This window comes from Gossypium arboreum, chromosome 3, assembly GCF_025698485.1.
Source record: "Gossypium arboreum isolate Shixiya-1 chromosome 3, ASM2569848v2, whole genome shotgun sequence".
Taxonomy (NCBI): domain Eukaryota; kingdom Viridiplantae; phylum Streptophyta; class Magnoliopsida; order Malvales; family Malvaceae; genus Gossypium; species Gossypium arboreum.
In genome coordinates this window covers 45316327-45342364 of record NC_069072.1, presented here as the reverse complement: position 1 = coordinate 45342364, position 26038 = coordinate 45316327, and the positions used below count along the sequence as shown (strand labels likewise).

At 31.5% G+C, this 26038-nt stretch overlaps 1 long non-coding RNA gene across 1 annotated transcript; it reads right to left on the bottom strand.

The window, feature by feature from the left end:
* Positions 1-12137: 12137 nt before the first annotated feature.
* On the bottom strand, positions 12138-13239 carry LOC128290519 (uncharacterized). Its single transcript, XR_008280384.1, has 2 exons — positions 12490-13239; positions 12138-12397 (listed from the first exon to the last, which is right to left on the bottom strand). It is a non-coding gene; the product is annotated as an uncharacterized LOC128290519 (long non-coding RNA).
* Between the last annotated feature and the right edge of the window lie 12799 nt (positions 13240-26038).

Sequence of the window (26038 nt, the reverse complement as noted above, 5' to 3'; positions counted from 1 at the left end):
TATCTAATGAAAAGAAAAAGTGAAGTATTGGATGTATTTCTGAAATGGAAGAAGATGGTGGAGACTCAGACTGGTCGAAAGGCCAAACGACTTCGATCAGATAATAGTACAAAGTACAAGAATGATCCATTTCTACAAGTATGTCGAGATGGGGGCATTGTACGGCACTTCACTGTTAGGGATGCACCATAGCAGAATGGGGTGGCAGAACGTATGAATCAGACTATACTGGTGAAAGTTCGATGTATGTTGTCCAATGTTGGATTGGGCAAGGAATTTTGGGCTGAGGCAGTTACATATGCGTGCCATCTAATTAACCATTTGCCATTAGCTGTAATAAATGGAAAAAGTCTTATAGAGATATGGACTGGTAAACCTGCTACTGATTATGATTCTTTACATGTTTTTGGTTCCACTACATATTATCATGTAAAAGAATCTAAGTTAGACCCAAGAGCAAAGAAAGCATTATTCGTGGGCATAACTAGTGGAGTAAAAGGATATCGTCTCTGATTTTCTGATACAAGGAAGATTGTTTTTAGTAGAGATGTGACTTTTGATGAATCAATCATGATGAAGAACAAAGATTCACAAAAGGATAACAAAACCAGTAGTACTCTGCAGCAGGTGGAGCTTGAAAAGGTTAATGATGATCCAGCTAATAGGGGAGGGACAAATGATGAAGAAGTTCCAACCCATGAACTTCTACAGCGACAAGATTCAATTGCATATAGGAGGCTAAAAAGAGAGATTTGTATGCCTGCTCGCTTTGATGATATGGTGGCCTATGCACTTTCAATTGCAGATGATGATGTTTCTTCTACTTACACAGAAGCAAGAAGTAACCCTGATGGTGTAAAGTGGAAGTAAGCTATGAATGAAGAAATGCAGTCTCTTCATAAAAATAAGACTTGGGTGTTGGTGACACTACTCAAGGAAATAAGGCAATTGGGTGCAAATGGGTATATGCAAATAAGGAAAGATTTCTTGGTAAAAATGAAATTCGATACAATGCTAGATTGGTAGCAAAGGGTTACTTTTAGAAAGAAGGAATAGATTACAATGAAGTGTTTTCTGCAGTTGTGAAGCATTCGTCTATTCGGATTTGCTAGCCTTAGTTGCGCAATATGATCTTGAACTAGATCAGCTCAATGTGAAGACCGCATTTTTACACGGCGATTTGGAAGATGAAATCTATATGACTCAGCTAGATGGATTCAAGGTTGCTGATAAAGAAAATTGCGTTTGCAAACTAACAAAGTCGCTTTATGGATTGAAACAATCTCCGAGGCAGTGGTACAAGCGATTTGATCAGTTCATAAAAGAGCAAAGGTACACAAGAAGTAAGTTTGATCATTGTGTGTATTTTCAGAAGCTACAAGAAGGAATTTTCATATACTTGCTCTTATATGTTGATGATATGTTGATAGCATCTAAGAGTAAAATTGAAATTGAGATATTGAAGACTTAACTCAACCTTGAGTTTGAGATGAAAGATCTAGGTAAAGCTAAGAAGATTCTTGGCATAGAAATGTGTAGAGATAGAGCTTATGGAAGAGTTAGCTTGTATCAGAACTAATATTTGAAGAAAGTACTACAGCGGTTTGGATGAACGAGCAGACAAAACCTGTAAGTACACCGTTGGCTTCTCATTTCAAGCTTTCTACACAACTATCTTCTTTAACGAATACAGAACAAGAATACATGTCACAAGTTTCGTATTCTAATGTAGTAGGTAGCTTGATGTATACAATGGTGTGTACAAGACCTAACATTTTACAGGCAGTTAGTATAATGGAGCAGGTATATGCATAATCCTGGAAAAAGACATTGACAAGCTGTGAAATGGATTCTAAGGTATATTCAGAGGACCATGGATGTTGGATTACTGTTCAAGCAGGATACTACACTTGGTAAATATGTTATTGGGTACGTTGATTCTGACTATGCCGGTGATTTGGATAAATGAAGATTAACCACCTGTTATATATTTACACTTGCTGGAGGACCAATAAGTTGGAAGTCTACACTGCAGTCTACAGTTGCATTGTCAACCACAAAAACCGAATACATGGCTGTAACAGAGGCTGGAAAGGAAGCTATTTGGTTACAAGGTATGGTTAAAACCTTAGGATTGGTTCAGGAGCATATTAATATGTACTGTGATAGTCAAAGTACTATTCATTTAGCAAAGAATCTAGTCTATCATGCGCGTACAAAGCATATCGATGTACGATTCCATTTTGTGCGGGAAATTATTGATGAGGGAAAAATTCATCTTCAAAAAATTAAGACTACAGATAATCCCGCAGATATGATGACCAAGGTGGTAACAACAACCAAGTTCGAACATTGTTTGAACTTGATCAATATCCTGGAAGTTTAACAATTGAAGAAGGTACTATCAAGTATTGTTGACAAAGGCAAAAAGAATTGAGTGAAGATAAGATTATCCTAATCAAATCTTCATAGTGGAGATTATTGGCAATCATTCATATTTTAGAAAGAAAAAGATATGGGTATCAAAATCTTGTTACTAGAAATCTGAGATTTAAGGCACCAAAAGTGGGATTAAGATTTGGCATGAGATATTTGCAAGAGTTTTGGTCCCTAATTGTATAGTGACTTTTCAAGTTGGTATCTGAACCTCAACTATAAATAGGCCTAACCATTTCTCATTTGAATCATCCCACATTTGTTATTCTCTACCTAAGGCATTGTTCTCTCTCCCTATTTGTAAATTTTCACTTGTATTTTAGAGTGAAATATATTTGGTAGTGCCCAATGACGTAGGCAAAATTTGCTGAACCTTGTTAAAATTCTGGTGTTCTTTATTGTTTAATTTGCATATTTTGTGAGTGTGATTGTAGTGATTTACTGTGCTATTAAATTACGATAGAGGGATATTTTGGCTAGAAAAGACCTGGTACTTAAGCGATCCTTGTGATCCACCTCTCTTTCTTGGGAATTGAACTTAGTGTGATTTTTTAGTACAATAATTTTACTCTTTTACACGCTTCCGCACAACAGTTCTAGATTACATTAAAGCCTTCATTTCAATCGAACAACAAAAAATGAGCTCCATTAATACGTTTCATGCATGCTTAAGGGCTAAGCAAGCTCCAATAGTCACATTCAGCTCCTATGGTGGATGGTGGCCTTTAATTAGGCATGAGAAAATTAAAAAGTCAGCTTCTAAAAGGTTTCTCCATGTCTTCATTCAGCTCCCATCTTAAATAGAACATTAATCAACTTTGTGTTGATTGAATGGTCACTTTTAATGCCCAAATGAACTACCATTTAAGTGTGAAAAAAATGGATGCGTTTCGTAAATCCAAACAGCCCCATAATGTGAACACTATTGATTCTTCTTGGAAAAAACGAGCAGCCGCTCTAAGCTTTAATTAGGCCAACCATTGGTTTTCTCCTAGACACATTAAATAAACATTAGACACTCTAAAATGAAACAATAAAGCTGTAATAAACTTGGACAGAATTTAACACACTTTAAAACACATTTAAAAGGTGTAATAACAAAAACACAATTAAAACACACATATTAAATGTAACAGCCCGGTTTAGAGCCTAGTCGGAATAATGGTTTTAGGACCATAAATTTGAGTCAAAAAAATATTTTTATATTATTTTTCGCACTTATAATATGTGAATTGATATGTGTGAAATTTTCGTAATTTAATTTTACCATTTGTCTGCTTAATTTGATAAAAAGGACCTAGTCATAGAAAATGCAAAAGTTATGTGCTACATGAAGTAGTGCCGAATTGCTATGTATTTTTATATGTGGGGTCCTTATGATGCAATTATACCATTGAATTATTGCATAGACATATTTGGTTATGAGTTAGTGGATTTTAAATGATACTAGTAAGGTTAAAAATGGTATTTGATTATTAAGTTAATGTATTAATTAAAACAAAACAAAATGTGGCCATTAGTTCATATTTTCTAACCGATTGAAAGAAAGAAAAAAAGGGTTTTGATCTTCTTTATATTCGGCACTCATTTTAGTTAATTGAGGTATGATTTTTTATTGATTTTTGATGATTTTTATGTTTTTTAGACGGTTGCTTAGTAATCTTTCAAGCCCATGCCTCAATTTCTGAATTTGATTATGATTTTAATATGTGCCATTGTTGATAATGTGAGTTTTATGAAGTTTGATGATAGAAAATGAAAGATATGTGTTAGATTACTATGTTTTGTATTGGGATTTTTGATGAATTTGAGTATTTTGGGCTAAATTATGAAAATGTGAAATTGAGGGGCTAAAATATAAAATAAAAAAAATATATGGGCTTATATGAGCTAAGGGAAAATTCGGCTAAGCATGTGTATATAGAAATTTTGTATATTTTGTGATTTTTGTGATTAAGGACTAAAGTGTTAAAATGTAAAAATATGAGGGTTAATTTGTAAAATGCCCTAAATATGTGTATATGGATTGAATTGAATGAATTGGTGAATAAAGAAGTTAAATATTGAATGTGTATAGATCAAGAACCAAAGAAAACGAAATTAGATTGGGGAAAGTCAAAAGTAGTTGAATAGCCGTTCGTTTCCGTTCATTCCTGTATGAGGTAAGTCGATATACAAATAAATGTGTTTGAATTGACTTATTATTGCTTATATTTTAATGAATAATGATGAATGGTTATTTGAGTTGTATATGAGAAATCCAAGAAAGTTCAGATAATGTGACGACGTCCGAAAAGTCCAGTATGAACCATAGGAATAGTTGTGATACATATGTCATGACATAGGATTCCGATATGTGATTTCGTGTAAGACCACGTCTGGGACGTTGGCATCAATTTGAGATTTACGTGTAAGACCATGTCTAGGACATCAGCATCGTATTTGACTTCGTGTAAGACCCTATCTGGGACAGTGGCATTGATATTTGATTACATGTAAGACCACTTATGGGACGTTGGCATTGTACGAGCTTTTCGAGCTATTCACGTATCCTATTTGATTCCTTACAGTTTAATGGGCATTCCGAGAAATGAATGACTATGTGGATGTGTATCTAATTCAGGTACGTTTGAAATATATATCATGTTTGAGAATGAAAGGTAAATATTTGTATATTTGTGGACATATGTATATGTGAATGAATTATGATCAAATGAGCTATATGAGACATATGGATATGTGATTGTATTTTGCTATGAGCTACATGAATGAATTGGTTTAGAATTGTGTTATGTGATAAGTTTATTTGTATATGGCTTACTAAGCTTTTGAAAGCTTACTTTGCGTGTTTTTCAATTGTTTTATAGAGTTCGAAGCTACCGGAAGCTCGGGGATTGTTGAGGATCATCACCACACTATCGAACTCTTTTTTGGTACCTTTTGAAAATATGAATATTAAAGTATGGCATGTATAGGCTAGAAGTATTTGTATACGATTTATGAAGTGTATATCATGCCATGTGATATGGCTAGATTAAATTTGCTATTTGGTTTGGTTTTTGGTATATAAATTATGCTAAGAAATGATATGTATTGAAGTGCATAATTGGCCTAGTGAGAAATGGTCAATTTGGTAAGTTAGTTATTTGAATTAGTTATGGAAATGGTATGATTTTGATATGAAAAATGAATGTGAAAAATTGGGATAATGACATGTATGAATGAATGAGTTTGGTATGTGATTTTGGTATGTTTTGGTTTGAATGATAAGGATTATATTGGTTGGTGATTATATGACATGAAGGATGTATGTTTTGTGATTGAAATTGGTTGAAATTATGGTGCAATTGTGCTTTGATTTTGGACTCTTAGGGATGACCATTAAGGGTGGTAAATTGGCTTTCCAAATGGCCTATTTTTTCCCACACAGGTGCGTGTTTCAGCCGTGTACGACACACAGTCATGTTACACTGCCGTGTGTCCCCTAGGGTACCCTTTGATTTAAAGTTAGTCTCGAGCACGGCCTAAACACACGGGCGTGTGGTTAGTCGTGTGACTCAGATCAGTTTCAACCACGGCCAAGGCACACTGGCATGTCTCCGGCCGTGTGGATAAGTCAGTATGTATGCCTTATTTTGCCTCGACCTAGATACGCGGGCATGTCTAATGCCGTGTGAGGCACACGGTCTGTTCACACGGGCATGTGACCTCTGTAACTTTGAAAATTTTGTTAAGTTTTGGAAAACTTTTGTATGTGCTCGGTTTAGTCCTGACCCTCCTAAAGCATGTTTAAGGTCTCGTTGACCTAAGAAAGGGACTTTATGATGATGTTTGACTATGATGCTATGATGTGTGGATGATGTATGTGAAGTGATCATAAAATGTACCGATACGTCCAGTAATACGTATGAACCCTAGTCTGGCAACGGATACGGGTTAGGGGTGTTACATTAAACATGTAATAAAAACTAACTAAATTAACTAAAAAACCACCAAACTTAAAGCACATTTAAAACGCAACACAAAAAAAAATAGCACACATATAAACTAAACTTTAAAAATTAAAAGGCTGTGGAATTTAAATAAAATAAGTTTGGTCGATTTTTATGCCTTAAAGCCCATATGAAAGACCTTGCATGTCTTTGATCGATTCTCATCTTGCATTTAAGCCCTTCGAACTTGGCCATATCTTGGGTCCGTTTAATCAAATCACATGACGTGACAGATATCATATCAATTAGTTCCTTGATTCATGGGCGTTGGTTCCATTTTTTATTTACTTTAATGGATTTAGCAAATATTATATTTCTAAAATGCAAAATTATTTGTTTTACAAACCAGGCCACAGATTTCAATATTTTATAACTTAGAGAATTTTCGTTGCAAAATGAAGTGATCACTCAAGTGCTTTTTTGTAATAAAATTCCCTAAAAATTGGAAATCGATTTAACAAATTTAGCATTGTCCTATTACATGATTCCGAATTAAAAATATGGTTTTAAAACAAACTTATGCAATTCCTCAAGATTCGGCCATAACGTTTAGATCGGGTGTGGGCTGTTACAATGGGAGCTTGATTTAGCTAGCTCATGTATCAACTTGTTCAATTTTTAAGTTTTTGGCAAGTTTCCATTGTAGAGAAATTGATGATTTAGGCTTGAATTTGATAGATATTAGCTTAGATCATGATAAGAACTAAATTGTAAAACTAATTAAGCTTTTTAGATAACATTGAAATATTAGGGGCTAAATTGAATAAATTGGAAATCTATCATGAAATTATGCTATGAATAGGAAGCATAGGTTCCCTATGAAAAGATGTGAAATCAGATTTTTATTCGATACAAGATATCGAAAAATATGCATATCCGAGTATAAAGACTAAATTGAATAAAATGAAAAATATGTTTGGATTTGTATTTAAATGTTAGTTGGATGTGAACTGATGTTGTTTCTATTATCGAATTATCAAATGTAGCTAAAGATAACGTCGGGCTATCATGAGAGAAAGGAAAAGTGAGAGTTGTTGACGAGTAACAAGAGAAATTCAGTTTGTACTTTTATGATTCGAGATCATTGAATATATATGCATATCTATATATGTTGATTACATGATTTACTATCGAGATAAGCTTATATTGTCATATGAATTGATTCATATTAAATGATATTGAATATTGAGAAATGGGACTGAATTGAATATAATAGAAAATAGTATGATATAATTGATATATGATACGTGATATGCATATGGTATGAACCATACTATGTGATATTAGACATATATGAAATGAAGATGAATTTAAAATGAGATTATGATATATGAATTGGTTATAAAATGAAATTAGATCATTGGTACCCTATTAACTGTTTGGGTAAAGTCGAATATAGTTGGCATGCCATAGGATAAGTTGTGTATGAGTTACTTCGGTGATATTGATGAGCGTTGGACACATTTTACTTTGGACATTCTGATGAGTGCGGGGCACACCTTTTACTTTGGTTATATAGATGAGCGCTCGATGCAATTTACATACTTCAGATGTTTCGATAAGGTACTAGGTGCCAGATTAGTGTGTTGGTTGGATAATCTGTGTATTCGTTTGAGTCTGTGTCATATTAATAGGAATTATAAAATTTTAGTTGGTTAAATGATTATTTGAAATGATTTGATAGCACGAAATGGTATTACAAATGCATATATGGGATATGTGATTATCGATAGCTTGTGAAAGACCATGTGAACCGGTTACACGATCCCAACGGGCCGATATGGAAATATGGTGAATCAATATATTTGAATTGAAAATGAGATTATAGATTAACTAAATGGTATGATATGTGTTATAAATTGTTGTTGATGATAGTCAAATGAATTGGTTCATGTGTTATGAAGTGGTGGAAATGAAATGCTTGAAACTTAGCATGCTTTATTGTAAATAACATGTTATTATCTTGTGTATATGACTTGAATCATGGAAGTAACACTGAGCTTTACTGCTAAGTGTACGGTTTGCTTATTCTGTTCGCGAGTGTAAGTGGATCTCGAAGTCCTAAGAAGTAACTCAACATCCAATCTGTAGCTCTTGACTTAACAATATTTGTATAGTCCCTTTTTCATTTTGATATACGACAATGTACCAAGGATATGGAGTCGGTTTTGTATCATAATGGTCATTTTGAAATCCAATTTGGCATTGTGGTTTGAGTTTAGTTATAACTTGTTAATGCACATATGAGAATGACATAATAGTTGAAATGGTTAAATGGTTAGAAATATGGAAATTTTCATATGTATTAAGGTTGAGAAGATGAATTTTATGTAATGTAAATGTATATAAGATGTTAAAGGTTAGAAATGACCATATTGGAATGATATCTTTGCTAAAATTGTTGCAATTGAGGTATTGAATTATTTTTTTAGATGTTATAAATTGGTACCATTTTGGACCTTTTGGAAACAGATAGTCATGTCACGACGTCGGGCTCTTAACATCACGACGAGGTCAAGTCATGAGTTACGTCGCAACCTGGAACCTCAGAAGTCGTAATGTTAATCTGGTAGTTTGAAAATTTTATAATTTGGTCCTTATTCAACCCTAAGTTATCTAAAGAGCTTTCGTAAGCTCGTATAACACTTGTTATGATGGTATAACATATAGTAATGATGTTTTGAAGTTAAAGGTATGTATTAGATTTTAAATTGAATTGTAATCGATCGTAGTTACTCCAACAATGAATGTGATGTCTTATAACTCGAATCTGATGACCGGGTCAGATATGGGTTGTTACACATTGTTAGCAGGTCTATCACCCACTACAAGGTCGCATCAACAACATGACCAAGGTAACTACTTTGTTTAAAATAAATTGTACTCAACCTTGAATTTTGACATGTTATATATAAAAAATAATAATTGTTGATCTAATCCGATTCATGGATCAATAGAAAATAAAAAATATGAAAATAAAAATTTATAATTGATTCAAACCTTAGAGTATTAGTCTTGATTTTCATTTTTAATGGGTAACAACTATTTGCTTTATTTTATATAATATATCAACTGTCAAACTTATCAAATGAGCGATTTTTATTCAATCAATTCACCCCATCCCATTAAGACAATAGTAAAAATATTATATAAAAATATTGTAAATATAAAAATAAAAATATTTATGTATTTAAACATAAAGTAAACTACACAAATAGTCACCTAACTATTAGTAAGTTTCTTTTTTGGTCCTTCAACTATGAAAAGTTGCAAAACGATTATCCAATTATTTGATTTCTTTTCTTTTTTGGTCACTAGTTGTTAAGTGGCTAATGAATAGATGACATGTCAGCTTTTAATTGGCATAATAACAACTTTAGCCCTCAAAATTTATAATTTGTGTCAATTTAGTCTTAATTCTAAAAAAATCATCAATGTTTACTCAATGTGTAATTTTGTCCTTTTGCAGTTTTGTTTTTCTTTGCAACTCTTTTACCTAAAGAGCTAAAAAAATTATAAGCTAAACTTGATCGAAAATATACAAAAAAATTGAAACATTAAAAAACCTAAAATCATAATTTTCACATTTTTTTTGTTCTTTTCTCTTGATACTTCAATTCTCCACCATTGGATTGAAAATTGACAGTTGAGATGACTTGGTTTTTATTGATTCACTTTCTTCACTGGTTTTATAAGATTCATGCTTGAATCTATTGACATTAATTTAGTTGATTTACTATTGTTATTGTTGTTGTTATTACCGTCTCTTGCAAACTCAGATAGCCTCGTCACTAGTTTAATTTTATAAAATTAGATATTTGTTTCCATTTCTAATTTATGCAATATATTGAATTAATTTCCATTTAAAAATAGGATAAAATTAGCTCATTTGTAAACATCAAGGGTTAAAATTTAAAAAAAGTAAGATTAAATTAATAAATATGTAAATGTTGAGGGTTAAATTTGGTATTATGTTGATTTTAAAAGCTATCATATCATCTTTGCATTAGCCATTTAATTGATGGTGACAAAAAAATTAAATAATTTAATGATCATTTTGTAAATTTTCATAGTGCGATGACAAGAAAAACTTATTAATAGTAAGTTACTAGCTATGGAATTTACCCTTAAACATAATAATGTATGGACAGGTGGAATAGCATCTATTTTCCTCTTCTTTTTTTTCATTTCATAAAAAATGATAAAATTTTAATTTTAGTCCTTATGTTGCACTCAAATTTTTAGATTATATAATAATGGTCAAATTTCAATTTTGATCCCTATGTTAAATCTAAATTTAAGAGTCAATCTTTATACTTTCAACTTTTGACACACTTTGATACCTTGATTTTTACAATATCACTTATTAGCTAAAATACTTTGTTTTGATTAAAATGCTAATGTAACTTTTAAGAGTTATTAATACTATTAAAATTCTTTGTTTAAATTAAAGTCTATTGTAATATCCTTTTTTACATAACTAAGTAAATATTTTTTAAAACTTTAAAATGTTACACCAATAAATTTAATAAAAAATTATTTCAAAAAATAAAAATTTTAATGATTTTAACTATTAAACTTAAATTTTAAATTTAAAAATAAAAATAAAAATACTAAATTTTAAATATACAAAGATTTGGAATATATTTTATTATCCAAATATTTAATTGAGTAATCAAAAATTAATAACTAATATTCATGAATCGGAAAGTCAGCTTAGGAAGTGGTTGTTATTATAATTATTATTATTATTACTTTGTATTTTTCTCATTGGTTAGGGTGAAGCATGTAGGCCCCACTTTTTACATGCTTTACAACTTGGCAGTTGGCAGCTTTAAAGGATTCCGCGTGTCACATTCTGGTTCATCGGCCTGAATTAAGGGCCTAATAAACACTCAATTAGCCTCAACTACTTTTCTTTTTTTTGTACATTTTTATTGCTTTTTCGGCACAATTTTAGGATTATTTAACCTCAAAATTCACGACGACTGTTAAATTTTTTTTAGCGTTAATTGATTTCTAATTTTGAAATCACTTCTGACATTAGTAGTCAATAATATATCATCGTATGACAACATGAATGTCCAAACTGAGAGAAGCTTGAATGTGATTTTTTAGTAATTATTTTATTTTATTTTATATTTTTAAAAATTTTATTATTACTTACCATATCTCTTAATTTTGATTGTCATATGATGTTGTATTATTAATTATTAATGTTATGTTATTACATTCTAATAGTGTTACAAGAAATATATTATGGTATATCACAAATTCTAAATTTTAAGTATAAATTAAATTCAATATCAAAATTTGAAAAAAAAACTGCACATTAACTCAAAATAAAGCTTTTAACTATTATACTTTATAATTAAAATTTAATTTATTAAAATCAGAGTGCAATCTCTCAAACAAATAATGTGAGGTGAAGCTTATATCTTAGGTACCATAAAAGGAGACGCTCTATGGTTAATAAAATTAGATAATGACGTGATTTGGAAAAAAAGTGAATTATTTTCAAAAAAAATAATAATAATGTGTTATTATTTGATTTATAGTAATGTAAAAAATAATATGTTCGCAATTATGCTATAATAAATGAATATTATAAGGACTGAAAGATGGTCAAAATAAAAAGGTGTAGCAAAAGAAATAAATAAAAAGTAATTATGGAATAAGAAATTAGAGATGCTTAAAAGAGAAAAGAAGTTGAGAAAATGGTTAAGTAGTATAATAAAGGCTAGTGTATCAAAGAAAAATACAAATCATATATATAATATAGATGTTAACAACACATGATTACATCAACATATTTATTGCAAAAGCTACGTTGGCTCCACAAAAGGGTATTATATCTCCTCCCTTCACAGATTCAAACTCCATTAATGAAACTCATGCGTTTCTCTTGAGCTTCCAACTCCATTAAAGGAATAGCGACGGTACGCCATTTCCTTGCTTGTTTAAGCTCCCTGCAAACTCCAAAAACAAGTATGGAAATAACAATCGTCGTCCCTAAAGAAACACTTAAAAATTAGTACCAAAAAACAAGAAATTAGCTAACGTTTTAATTACTAGCTACTATGAGGTACTGCTGCTGAAGGTTTCATTTCCCATCATTTGTCCAATAAAGGGAATTAAAGAAAAAGTGGAAAAGGGCAGCTGCTGTGCGTAAATCCCATGCACGAAAGGTGTAACAAGAATTGCGGGGAAAGCAAAATCTTGGAGACAATATAGGGTTACCAGGTAGATAGATAGAAAAAGATGCATGTCTTGTGTGGAATATGGACAAAATGGTGGGTACGTGATTGGGAGACATGATGATGTTATTCAGTTGTGCAGAGGGTTGGGCCCCGAGGGAACAAGTCTTTTCTCCACACCGTATCTTGGATCAATTTCGTTGGCTTCGGAGGGCGGCGGCGGTGGCGCCAATGATGGCAAGAAAGGGTGGAAATTGTGGATTCTTTGAAGCTGAAAGCACAAAGAACGTTGCTCTGATCGAGAGAAAGAATCACAAGGAGGGTGGTTTCTTGGAGATGGTGGTAGTGGTGGCGGAGTTGAGCCCCGGGCCAGTTGGAGCAAGAGGAGGAAGAGAAGTATAAAGATGAAGAGGCGGTAACAAGACATGGGGCCTTTAGGCTTAGGCTTAGGCTTAGGGGAGAGTTTATCTTCTTCAGTTTTTGTGAGAGAGATTGAAAAAAAAAAAAAAACACACACACACACACAAAAAGAAGTGATGTCAAGGAGAGATGGAAAGATGATGATAGGAGGGAGTGTTTAAATGCAAGGCAAGACCCACATGAAAAGGCTATATAGGGGGGGAGGATCTCATCAAATTAGTCACGTATTTTTGTAGGTGTTTGGCGACAAACAACTGGTGTACCGCACAATTTTTGAACCCCTCAACCCCACCCCATCCCCGGTCTTAGAGCCATTAATCCTAGACTCTTGGAGTTGGTTTTGAAATATCAGCCTTCATCCCACTGTTAATTTATAAGGTGTCTAACAAGTTGGCGTGGATTGTAACACCGGCTAACATATCCAAGTCCAAACCATTGCAAAACCCATGAGACAAAAGCAGCTTGTCGTTTATGTTAGCATGTTTTCCCCCACGTTTTTACTCTCAACGTTTTAGCCCTGTAAAACTGTAACCATCAGACACCTTTTAAGTTGGTTAATGAATCATGTTAAGCTTCCCGGTAGTCAGAGATTTAAATGGCACTTGTTTTAGTTACTTTTCTGGCCGATATTTATTATAATTGACTGTGATGACACATCTGCAACCCCAAATAAATCTTTACTGGTAGTTTTCGGAGCTGGTGCTGACAATCCAAGGTCTTTGGCGCTGCAGAGGTAACTAGTTATTCAAAGCAATAAATGTTTTTAGCTTTGCATACACGAGAAATTTAGAATTACACATGATTTGAACTTTCATTGATACACCATTCTCAGGGTGTTTATCTTCTGCAAGCCCCCTGCTTCCATTTATTTCCCAGCTGTAGCAGAAGAACAAAGGGTACTTACACATTTGGATCCTTGATGACATTTGCCAATTATCTTGGCTAACTTGTCAAATATCTTAATATAATTACATATAGATTACTTGAATTATTGGTTAACATTCAGTTGTGGTCTACTAGTCAGAAGTTTTCCACAAATTATATTCTCAGTCCTTCCGCTAATCTCCTTCACTTCCCCTAATTGATACATTGAGTGAGTGAGGCCCTATCATCCATACCGGCTCCAGCTATTTGGGCTTCTTGGCTTTCATCAGACCCATCAATTCTTTTTGTCGCTTCTTCACTTCTTTGAATTTTATCACCCCAAAACTCAAATTTCAATTTAAGTCTCCACCTTGATGGCAATCCCCAACCTCTCAAAAGCTTTTTCTGCCATCTTTTCTTCCTTTGCTCGAACAATGATATCTTCCAATCGTCTCAACCTTATTTCCCCATCCTACAGATAACTCCTCTGTTGACCTCCTCTCCTAACATCCTCATCTCCTTGTATACTATGACTATCACCTTATGACTGACCCCATTAGTTGATTTGTCAGCTAAATCGTCTCTCACTTCTTCCCCAGTGCATTGGCTTACCAAAATATGTGAATATATATATATATATAGTGTTACCCCTAATGAAAGATCCCAAACTCATTGTCTCACTACCCACTCTAATTCTATCCAAGTAGCCCTATTCTCCGCTCACTTTTTCCAATTATTGGGTAGCCCTCAAGGTTACAATGTTCCAAAACTTTCTTAGCCTCTATTAATGACAACCATCCTTACACCATGCTACTACACCTCTTTTAACTTATGTAGGTTTTCAATGTTATTATTTACTATCACGTAAATAATAAAGATAATTACATGTTATTATTTACTATAATAAAATATTCACCTAAATTAAAAGTGATCTAATTTGGTTAAGGTTTATTAGGCTTTAGCTATTAAATACTCTAGTAATTAAATTCTAATTGATGATGGGTTGATTAGAAATTAGGGTTAATTTGCAAAAATTATATGTTAGGGTTATGTTTACCAAGTTACACATACGTAACTTTTCTAATATCTCATCTTTAGAAAAAAGAATCACTTTCTCAAAATTACTTGTGTACTAATTTAGAAGATCAAAATCATAAGATTAGGAGATTTCAAGAAATCCATTGATTCAGGTACGCTTGCTCATTTAGATTTATTCTTAATGATTTGACACGACAGATCTTGGATTATGGTTTGTTAAGTTTTATATCAGATATTATTTTACGATTATAACAAGTGGTATCTGAGCCTTGTCATGTTGAATCATTCAGAGTGAATTGATTCTCTACTATTTTTGGGTTCATTCATTTTTCAAATTTTATGAATTTGATATTTAGATTCGGTGTTTTCGATCATACACATTAAATCTTGAGGATTTATAGTTATTTTTTATGGCTTTTATCTTTCAACATTTTTGGAGTTATATGTAGATGCAAAGTAAGTTGCTAATATTTTTATCATATGCCTATACATATAAATGAATTTAAGGGAATAATGCATGGTTTATTTTGAATGAATTGAGATTGATTTTAATGGTACAGTTACAAACTTTGGTTGAATTAGTTTGATGGGCATTGTTTTTATGCAAATTGATGTTGATCATTATATGAGCTTAAAGAATTTGGTTTTAAGTTTGGTTCTATAATATCAGGTTTTGGCATCTTATGGTTCAAAATATTTGGTTAAATTATTGTGATATAGTTTATTGTATGAATTGTGGGATATGTCAAATATTATGATTTTATTTTTTAGATTAATTGGCTTGAAAATATTTTTCAAGTATTCATGTGAATCTCTATTTAATCGTATAATACAATTTTAGATTTACACGGTATCGCTACAACAAATTAGGCCTATTGCGACATTTTTTTTAACTTAAGACGACGCAAAAAAGGTTGCCATAGGTGTCGCGACGCTTCCAAAAATGTCGCTTTTAATAAAATTGGCATAGGTGCCGCAGCACTTTTGAAAAAGTGTTGGCATAAGTCAACATAAGCTAACCTTTATTGAAGGGTTGGAAAAGACCTAGTCAAAGACGACGTTTAAAAAAGGTTAGGATAGACCCTTCTAAGGCAACCTTAAAAACGTTGGGATATACCCGTCTAAGACAACCTTAAAAATGTTGGGATAGACCTTGTCTAAGGCTTTTAAAAAAGGTTGGGATAGAGCTGTCTAAGGAACCCCTAAAAAGGTTGGGACAGACCTTGTCTAAGGCAAACTTAAATAGGTTGGGATAGACCTTGTCTATGTCAACACCTTACATAGTTGGCTCAAGTCTCATATTTTTTACGACTTTTTTTCCCAATTTTTGAAGAGCCTATTTTGGCAAAATATGAGCAACTTTGTATGTGTTGGGTTTGGACAAGTTTGAGACAATATTAATTAAATAATTAATTAACATAAATTGATCATATTAATACAAATTTACCACTAAATAATGCAATTATGAGTTTATATACAAAATCCTAACTATACAAAGCTTTATATAAATTTCTTCTCTTTAGCAACCTCCAATGGTCTTGATCCTTTGACATATTTGTGGAATCCATATGTAAGTAGTGCAAGGTATAAAGAAAACCCTGAAATATATATTTAATATTTTAGTATCAAAACTATAAGTTACATCCTAAGCTGGATAATATTTTTGTGCTGGCCCATAAGTGTCAGCATAGTATTGGATAAGCTGACTCTTATTTAAGCGTTGCCTTAGGCATGTATATCCCAATCCTTATACAACGAGTTGGCCAAAGCGTATGTCAGCAAGTCTATCCCAACACTAAGGAAAATGTTGGCCTAAAAGTGTCGGCATAGTGTTGGACAAAGCCGACTCTTATTTAAGTGTTGCCTTACGTATGCATATCCCAGCCTTTATACAAAGAGTTGGCCAAAGCGTATATCGGCAAGTCTATCCTAACACTTAGAAAAGTGTCAGCCCAAAAGTGTCATCTTAGGACTATTATTTTTTAGTGTATAAGTAAGGTAAGTTTTTCTATTTGATTTTGAATACACGTATATGAGTGAATTGCTTTAGTGTTTTGTCAATGCCAAAATTATGAATACATGTGCTTGTTAATTATTTGGCCTTAAATCACTACATTATTTTTGTTTGATTTTGACATATATGGTGTAAAAAAATCAATCAAAAATTAAAGTTTTCAATTTTTATTACGTTATTTAGACAAACTTATTTTAGGTTATCTAGGAAATTGTAGTGCAATTAAAAATTTTAGTTGTGACCTTTGATTGTTAAGAACATTTTAAATTTGAATATTGGTACGTTTATATATTTTTTAAAATAACTTAACTGAAATAATAAGTTTCCAAAGTGACATCTGTTATTGAAATTATTTTGTTTTAAAATATAAAAGGTTATGTGTATATAGCTTAAGCTATGTTAATATTGATCGACCCAAAAGAAGGTTGATATTTAACAAAATTACGTATGCAATTGTGGTAAAAAACATAGGACGATTATTCAGTTTTACATGTAAGCAATAAATCAACCCCAAGGAAGATTTATTGTTCGACATGTGTTTATTGTCAATCTTTGATTACTACAATAAGATATCACTTACAAATTAATATTTTTGTCCAAAGAAGAAATATTAATGGAGTGTTCAATATCTTGAGATGAGATTTACCTTTATTCAAATTATTTTGGTTTAAATTTGAAATATTTTGAACCAAATAAATTCAGATTTTGGCTTTAAGATTTAATTAAGGATGTCTAATATTTTAAATAGATTAGTTGAAACAAAATGTCACCAAAGTGACCACTTTTGTTTAGATTAATTTATTTAAAATATCAATATGATTATATGTTTTTGTGATTCACGCATTTATTAACCGACAATTATAAGGTACTTTATGTGAGTAATAAGTTAGTCCAAAGATTGATTCATTATTTGACATAATTTATTGTCAATGTTTGATTGCTACAAAAAAAGTATCACTTACTGTTAATATTACTATCCAAATACTTGATATTAATGTTGTGTTTGGTATATTGAGAAGGGATTAGCCACTATTTTAAAGTTATTGTTTACTTATGAATATTCATGTGAGCTTGTTTTTATGAATTTTGTTCTATATTTAGTTAGTTCATCTTCTGCTACCACAACAACTGCTAATATAAATTTTATATCGATGCTTAATGGGACTAATTTTAAGGAATGAAAAAGACACTTACTTATATTGTTTGGCTGTATGGACATAAACCTTGCACTAAGGGAAGAACTACCTATACCTCTCACTAGGGCAAGCACCCTTAATGCTAAAAGGGATTTTGAGAGGTGGGATCATTCAAACCGCATGAGTCTAATGATCATGAGCAAAGCATTCCAGAAGCCTTTAGGGACATATAATCTGAAGAGATTACCCAGGCTAAGGGTTTCATTGATGAAATTGAGAAACATTTTTTCAAAAATGATAAGGTTAAGATGACATTACTTTTGACTTCTTTGATATCTGTGAAGTATAAGGGTTAAGGAAATGTAAGGGAGTACATTATGGAGATATTTCATGTTGCTTCAAGACTTAAAACACATTAGATTGAGCTTTTTGAGGAATTGTTTGTTCTTATGGTTTTGTTATTACTTCCTGCATAGTTTAACCAATTTAAAATTAGTTACAACTGTCAAAAGGAGAAATGGACTCTAAATGAGTTCATTTCTCATTGTGTGCAAGAGAAAGAAAGGTTGAAACATGATAAGTCTTGTAACACCCCTTAACCCTAAACCATCGCTGGAACAGGGTTATGAGGCATTACCGGACATATCAGACAACTTATGAATAATTCACAATTAATATAACATTCATAGTATAATTTAATAATTAAGTCCCTATATTGGACTCTCGAAGTATTAAAAGTAGAAGGGGACTTGTTCGAGTATTCCGGAAAATTTTTCATAAATTTTTTTTACAAAAATTTCCACAGTATTTCTGCTTATTTTTACCTAAAACCCCCTGCAAATTCAAACCAAAAACAAACTAATACCAATGTTTCAACCAAAGAATTTTACATCTTAAACACTACTAGATCATGCTTGATCCATTGATTTATTACTTAGATTTTAAAGTGTTAACATATAAGGAACTAATTCATATCTTTCATTTCATTTCAAAATTTAATACCGATTTACTACTTTATAACTTTAAACTTACTTATCATCCAAAATTTCATAACTATCTAATTACAACAAGATCATTTAACCTATATATATATATATATATGACTCATGTACAACCACCTAGTACATACCAATTAAATAAAAAGAAGAAACACATCACCAAAATTTTCTTGTTGGAGTCGAGATCTTTCTAGATGCTGAACTGGATCTTGAACTCTAATGACCTGCGCACGGAAACAACCGTACTACTATAAACCAAACTAATTATACATTAATAAATTACAACATCAACTATAAGCTTTATAAATCATTTAAACTAATTATACATAATTATATATCACTTCATAAATCTTAAATTCATATTTCATTTTTTTTTCACATACTAATTCAATTCATAATTTAATTCATACATTCTTTCTCGTACTTTTCAATAGTGCCAAATCAATCAATCTTATTTTCAAATTTTTATTTCAACTATTTACCCTATTAACAAGGCTCAAACTCTGATAGATACGCGGATTCTACCCAAACACACCAAAATATCCGACCCAATCACACCCGGAATAATATAAATCCTCCATAACACACCAGTATAATATAGCCTCCCAAACACACCGGTATATCATATCCTCCCAAACACACCAATAAGGCATTAAATGCCTCTTCGGTTAAATCAAAGCATATAATAACAGAATCATCTTCTCGGTCAAGCTACAAATCTCCTCGTCACATCACAATCCTATGGCATGCCATTTGCATCCAATCTAGCCCGACAAGTTAATAGGGTATTATTTTACTTTTCCAATTTCAAATTCATTTCCACAACAATTTCAAATATTCAATCAATTCAAATCATCTATTATCTGAATTCACATATAATTCAATATTCAATATTCATACATATTTTTACTTAATTTCAAATATTATTACTTACCTTATCTTAGATGTCCCATGACTACAAAATTCAATATAACAATTAATAAATAGTTTGAGTTATAGTAATACAAACCCGGAATACGCGTTTACTCCTCAACGATCTTTTATTTTCCTTTGGATGCCGATGCCTCGTTTTCCTTGTTAGCTACGAAAATAATAATAATAATTTACATTATTAATTACAGCATTAATTTAATAATTAATTGAATTTTTATTCAATTTATTCCTAATTCCAATTTAATCCTAATTAACTCTTTTATTTGTTTAACTTAATTTATACTTCATCTTTACTCAATTTCCTTCCATATTCATCCTAACAATCTAATGTTCATTATAAAACCCTAATTTAAAATTTCTTTCAATTTAATTTCCTAAAACACAAAACTTATAGCTTCTTTTACAATTAACCCCTTTTTCAATTCTAACTTAAAATTCATTCAATTAAATCCCTAATTCTTCTTTTTGTTCAACATAACCCATGCTTAAAAACCTAAGAACTTCCAAAACCTTAATTTAATTTCAACAAAACTTTGTTTTAAGGCTTCTAAAACATCAAAATTAAGAGAAAAAAACTAAATTTAGCTTACTAATTAAACTTGAAGCTTTAAAATCCCAATTTTCACCTTTTTTTTCTTTCCGTTTTTCTTCCCCTTTCATTTTGTTCTTTGCTTCTTTTCCGTTCTTCTTTCTTTTACTTTCTTTTTATTCTATTTACTTATTTCTTTTAGTTATTTTATATTACTTTAATATTAAGTAAAAAAATATTTTATAACAAATGTACCAATATTTTTATTACAATTGTCATTATTCAATTTGTTTATTATAAAAAATCTTATAATTTAGTTATTATCATTTACTTATTATATAAGAAATTATATATATATTTTACACATGTAACAATAATAATTATGCACTTGTCTTATTTCATAATCTAATATCAATTTAATAATTATTAATATATATAAATATCTTTTACTTATTATTTAAGAAAATATACAAATATATATATATTTTTACATGTGTATAAATACACATATCACACATGTACACTTTTATCATCATACATTTGGCACAAATTTTAATTTATTTATAATCTAATAACAAAATTTTAAATCAAATAATAATAATAATAATAATAATAATTAATAAAATCTAAGAAAAATCTTAGATTTTTCTATCCATTTTGTCCTCAATTATTAAAAATGGCTTAATTGCCATTTTAATCCCTTTTTCTTTCTATTGTTTTAGAATTAAACTTTTAACCTTTACTCAATCTAGTCCTTTTTACTAATTACTCTAAATTAAACTAGCTTCATCTAAATAAAACATAATTAGACATATAACTAGACTCATAATTATTCCTAATAATTTATTTACGAACCCGTTTCACTAAGACGGAGGCCCGATAATGTACTTTTTCGGTGCCCACGGATTTTGGGTCATTACAAGTCTAAAAGTGCCCATTTGGCCAATGCCTCTAAAGACAACAACTTACATTTTGAATAGAGTACCCACTAAAGCAATTGTAAAAACACCTTATGAGCTTTGAACAGGTCGAAAGCCTAGTTTAAAGTTGATTTTCCATAATTTGATAGGGAAAATTAAGCTTTTCCGCTATACTTAAGAAGCTTATTCTTATGCAAAGTAGTGTCTTTTTTGTAGTTTTTCATAATTTTTATATTTTAAGTTAATAAGTGTAAATGTCTCGTTTTTACTCGTTTTATGACCCAGTTTAACCAATAATGCCATTAGGGAGCCTAACGTGTGGTTGAGTAGTGTAAGGATGTGTTGGAAGTTGAAAACGAGCAAAAAGAATACCAAAGGAAAAGGTATTGTGATATCTATACCTTGGAATCATGATACCTCCAACAGGCTTGAAGATTGGAGACCATCATTTAGTGGTATCGCGATATCCACCCTCAAAGAAGACCCTCAAGTTTGAAACTAACTGGGGTATCACGATATCTTTTTTTGGGTATCGTGACATCAATATTCTGAGGGGGACAAAATTAGACAAAATTGGACAAAAAAGGGTAGTATTTGTCCACCCGATACACCAATCACACAAGGCCTGTGCATGGGGCAATTTTGACAATGAAATTTCATCAGCATTCAGCCTAAAATAGCCAATTTTTGCTGAGGAGGAAAGAGACACACATTAGTTTAGTTTTTAGCTTTAGTTTCTTTAGGTTTTCTCCTAGTTTTTCTGGCACTTTTCTAGGGTTTTTATTTTCTCTTTTACTTTCTTAGTTTTAGACTTTATTTTTATGCACTTACTTCTTATTCTTAGTGTTAGTTAAGTTAGTTATCACTGTAGCTTAGGTTTATTTCCATTTTCAGTCCTTGTACCTTGGTTATAAGACATTCCTAGTTTTAGTTTAATGTTTTAGTTTCTTTTACTTTAAATCTGCTAAAGTTTTTTCCTTTTTATATTTATTACTTTAGATTTTCTTGTTGAATGTCTTTAGTTTCATGTTCTTTAAGTTTTCTTGCATAAAAATTCAAAATTTTATATTTTTCTTAAGCTTTACTTTGATGGTTTCTTTGCTTTTCATTTCTATGTTCATTATCTTTATTTTTAGCATGAGAAACTAAACCTCAAAGGGGGTTGGTTGATGGAGATGTGGGTAAGTTGATTTTTTTTTTTTGATAATTGGACTAAATCAAATAGACCTAAAACCTTAGGAGTTGATGCCCCTAAGGGAATATCTAGACAAGTGAGACCGAGAGGTAATCTTGTTGTGCACTAATTCATTAGTCCTGGATTAACAAGTGAGATCGAGAGATAAACAGAATTAATTTGTCTAAATTGGTAAAATTAAGATCGAGAGATAAAATTGAGCCACTTAGTAATTTAAGTGATTTAAGTCCCTCATTCAAAGACTGGTGAACCACATCGAAATCAACCAGCCACCGTTAGTCATTTATTAGTTAATCTCGTAGTTTTGTACTCTTTACAACTTGGTCCCCATATTAGCATATTTAATTTTCTCGTAAAACTTTCTTTTTATGATTTGTCGTACTATTAAATCATACCAGTAGCCACTTAGACTCTATAGTGTAGGCTATTTATCACTCAATCTCTATATCTTTTGGGTTTGATGTAACACCCTTAACCCGTATCTGTTATTAGAACAGGGTTACGGAGCATTACCAGAACTTTCAAAACATTTACAAATAAATCATGCCAATCGCTGTTCTTTTTTCGAGATTATTCATAACATCCCTTAAATGGACCCTCGAGGCTCAATACGAGCATTAGAATCAATTCGGGACTTAATCGGAGACTCTAAGAATTTTCATGAAATTTCAAAAATTTTCCAAGTTACAGGGCACACTCGCCCGTGTAACCCTGGGACACGTCCATGTTCTAGGCCGTGCAGCACACACAGCTGAGACACACCCTCGTGTCCCGGCCCATGTGCTCAATTCTGAGCATTTTGTTTTCTCAAATTTAAGATGCAGGGGACACACGGCCCAACCACACGCCCATATACCAAGTCGAGTGTCATACACGATCTAGACACACGCTAGGTTGTCTGCCCGTGTGGACAAAATAAAGCCATTCCTAGCTTCATTTCTCACCCAAAATCATAGAAAATTCCTACACCAAACTTATATCCAAATACCAACCAATCCAAGCATTGAATTCAAGCAATTTATAGCATCTAACATAATATATTGTTACATGCATTCATGCTTTTAAACTTACTTTTTATAAGCATACTCATTTAACCTTTCTCAATCAATCAATAATAAATACTTATGTTATCTCCATAAAATAAATTTAAATACATATATACTTGTACCAAAACAAAATCATCACTAGCTATTCCAAGGGTTAGATTACAAAATCATTTACCTTTACATGCCAATATGGCCAATATAACCTATACATGCCATTATAACCACAATTGATTTACCATATTGTACCAACATGGGCTGATGGATCGTGTGAGTGATATCCGCCAAGCTTCCAACCCAACGAGCTTCTGATTTACTCTAAAATAGGGAAATAAAACTAAGTAAGCATAAAGTTCTTAGTAAGTTCGTATAATATGGTACTTAACTTACCATTCATTCTATTTGGAGGTAACTATGTAAGGCATGTTCGATCAATTTGACCTCAAGCACTACACATATCTTCATTGCTCATGTTACGCATATATTCCATAATAACATCAAAACTTATATGGGCTCAACAACAATCAAGTTTCTAGGTATATATGTTTTCCACAACATGTATTCATTTAACATGTATAAATCATCTCTTTATATTACAACTATAATTTCATAATAGTTCATCTCGAGTTCAGATTATTTTATGTTAGAACTTTACTCATATCATTCGAAACATCAAGGTCACACGAGTAGTAGTACACTCAAGGTGTACAAGTTTATAATCAAGGATGAACATTCTCATCAAATAATTTCCATGTACAAATATCATCATTTCATACTTTCATATATCACTTGTCATGTATCATCATTTTCTTGTATTTCGGACGGATACGTGTAATAACTCATTTTATTATTCGTATCTTCTTATGTCTGGAATTGCCACCCATTGAATTTATCTAAAATATCGATGGATACACAGGTAGTACACTCGAGGTGTACAAATTAGGATCCATCAATTCATGTTTAATGGTACCCATAAGGTACTATTTCAGAGAGTACACTCTCGAGCCACACATGTATACAATAGGATTACCAGTCCCGGCTAAATTATGTCTTCAATGTATATATACTCAATAAAGCTTAGTCAGGATTACCAGTCCAGGCTAAATCCTTCTTATGACATTTACTCTAAAGAGCTTGATCTGAATTACTCGTCCAGGCTAAATCCAATCCATAATATATGCTCGAGAGGACTTATATCAAGATTACCCGTCCAGGCTAAATCCTATCAGAAATGAGGTCAAACAATTACTCGTTTGAGCTAAATCCTGTCAGCAACAAATGCAGGACTTCAATCCATAAGGGAAATCACATTTATCCATCGATTTTCATTTATTCAAACGGGATTTAACATTTTTCAAGCATTATCAGGCATGTGATTATTTCATATCTATAACATCCATATAATTCAAATAAACACATTCCACATTCATTTCAAGCATAAAAGTAACATTTTTATCATTTATCATTTTTCGGGCATTATCGTTGATTGGGCTTTGTCAAATACAATTTCAATGTCACATATATATATTATATGATATTTATACAATTCACAACGCAACATTTAATTCAAGTATATAAACATACACAAATTCGTTACACGAACTTACCTTGACAAATGTTCGTTTACGTAAAATCTACTAATCCGACATTTTCCTCTTTTCTTTATTCTAGCTCCAAATTTTGTCATCCGAATCTATACGAGTAAATTTTACATCAATTTATCACATTTCATATTCAAGTGAACTCAATTTACATTCTAGGAAAAATTACCATTTTGCCCCTAAATTTTCCATAAATTCTCATTTCGTCCCTAGGCTCAGAAAATGAAATTTATGCAATTTTATCCCTATTCCAAGCCTAACCAAAATTTCACCTTAAAATTTACTACACATATTCTACAAAAATTCAGAATTTTTCTTCAATTTTCACAAATTTACATTTTAGTCCCTAAATCATGTTTTCATAAAAAATCACTTTGTAAAAGTTATTTATCTATCAACAGCCTTTCATTTTCTACCATAAATTTCAAATTTTTAGCATATTCATCCATGACCTAATTTTCATACTGTGATAACTTCTCAAATTGATCCCCTAAATAGATAGATTAAGCTATCCCGATTTCAAAAATATCAAAATTACTAAAAACGGGACAAGAAAACTTACCCAATTTGGCCAAGAAAGTTTCTTCTCTCTCTCCTGGGGTTTCAATTGAATATTTTGGGGAAGAAGATGATAAAAATGATTTTTATTTCTATTTAATTAATTTATCATCTTTAATAATTCTGATATCCAATTTAGTCCTTAGCCTTTTTCTAATTTTCCA